The following is a 2,343-nucleotide window of genomic DNA, read 5'->3' on the forward strand; positions in this document are numbered from 1 at the left end:
AAAAAAAAAAGAATGAAAGCAGGAGAGATGGACTTAATAAGCTGTAGCACATGCAACCCTTGATGAGAAAGTGTTTTGAGTTGTGAATTAGAAAAGTAAAAAAAAAAAAAAAAAAAAAAAAAAAAAAAAAAAGCAGGGTAGCAGGAAGTGTTTAGTGCAACTGCAGATGACCTCTCATGTAGCAGTGCTGCAACAAAATGCATCCAGTCCATAGTTTGAAGTGGTCAGTGATAGGAGGAATGGCATCAAAGTGTGGAAACCATGCTAAAAGCGTACACAACAACGATTGGCAGTTTTCTCTATTGTGCTTAGATGAGAAATGACTGAGGTATTTTGAGATCCATGAAACCCATGGTAGCACAACAAAACAGAGAACAAAATCAAAAGGATGATGGTAAGAGTTGGAGGAAAAACCAGGAGTTTTGTACTTTATTTATTCGGACAGTTCGCATAAAAACTGGCAGAGAATTTAAGAACGAATGACACCTTTACTTTCTGTATATCATATTGCTATGACATTAAATGGATAAATTATTGGATTCTTTTTATTCTTTCTTTTATTCTTTTACTTGTTTCAGTTATTTGACTGCGGCCATGCTGGAGCACCGCCTTTAGTCGAGCAAATCAACCCTGGGACTTAATCTTTGTAAGCCCAGTACTTATTCTTTCGGTCTCTTTTGCTGAACCGCTAAGTGACGGGGACTTAAACACACCAGCATCGGTTGTCAAGCAATGCTAGGGGGACAAGCACAGACATACACACACATATATACATATATATGACAAGCTGCTTTCAGTTTCCGTCTACCAAATCCACTCACAAGGCATTGGTCGGCCCGGGGCTATGGCAGAAGACACTTGCCCAAGATGCCACTTGTCCAGGGTGCCTAAAAGCATGTGCTTGGGAAGCAATCTTCCTACACCATGTGGTTCAGTGGTTGGAGTATTCCACTCACAATTGCAAGACCATGGTTTCAATTCATGGACCAGGAGGTGTGTTATGCTCTCCAGCAAAACACCTCATCTCACAATGCTCTGCAATAACTTGGACATCTGGCGTATGGCACACCGTGCACCTTTTCATGCAACATCAGTTTGGTGGAGGGGATGAGCTAATGTGCAGCACAAACATTTCATCATGATATATAAATCATTTATGCAGGTTAAACAGCAAGAAATCAGAGAACCCTTACCTGTCGTTTACGACAGGTGAGTCCAACATACACCTGTACCTAACGGATATGATTCCATTATATCCATTAGGTAGAGATATGATGGAATTTAAGAATATTGCCGGTGAGAGACTCATATTCTATCCAGAAGCAAATTTATCATCCATAGGTTCAACAATATTGAGTCTGGAGCTAAACTGAATGAAGAAGGAACCTAAACCGTGTTGTTATAAAAGTCCATGGCCACCATAATTTATGGAGAGATTAAATGATGTGTAAGAATTAACCAAAAAGGGGGACAAGTGTGAGAAGGAATTAATGGGGAATCTCAAAATCTAACACTTTCAAAATTGTTCTGTCTGTCTTTCTTGACAGGTAAAACTAAACTAACACTTTAAAGGATTTAACCCTTTAGCATTTAAACCGGCCACATCCGGCCCAAATTTTCTACTTCTTTTATGTTCAAACCATCCGGATCTGGCCTCTCACTCATATCCTACAATGACATCTTCAAAATAAACCATCCCATCATCAAATTCTCAGAGCTACAAGATAATACAATATTAATTCAAAACAATGTGAATGAAGAAGCATTATATTTGACAGAATAATCTGAATGCTAAAGGGTTAAGGATGGAAGAGGATCATAAGCAAGTAATAGTTTGACATGGGACCAGCGCCAGAAATTTATAAGAGAGTGGTCAACCAAATGAACCCCCAGTTCATCACTGGTATCTGTCATGAAAGGCAAAAGTTAACCCTGGTAAAGTTTAGACTCAGAACATAGGAAGTCAGAACTAACTATAGACAATCATTTAGTCAAATGCCCTACTATTTCCGATGTACTCACTTGAAGTGGCAGTGTGGTGGGAAGTTTACGTCCTGACCTAATAGGTTCTGGATTCAATACCAATGTGTGCACCTTGGGCAAGTGTCTTCTACTATAGCCTTGAGTTGACCAAAGCCTTGCAAGTGGATTTGGAAGATAGAAACTGAAAGAAGCCTATCATATATGTACGTGTGTGTGTGTGTGTGTGTCCCTACCACTGGAGTTGGTTTGTTTACACTCCCATAACTTAGCAGTTCAACAAAATAGACCTATACAATAAGTATTAGGCTTTAAAAAAAGTCCTGGGGTTCAATTCATTTGACTAAAATTCATCAAGGCTGT

The sequence above is a fragment of the Octopus sinensis genome, linkage group LG7 (genome assembly GCF_006345805.1).
Source record: "Octopus sinensis linkage group LG7, ASM634580v1, whole genome shotgun sequence".
In the NCBI taxonomy this organism is placed as follows: Eukaryota; Metazoa; Mollusca; class Cephalopoda; order Octopoda; family Octopodidae; genus Octopus; species Octopus sinensis.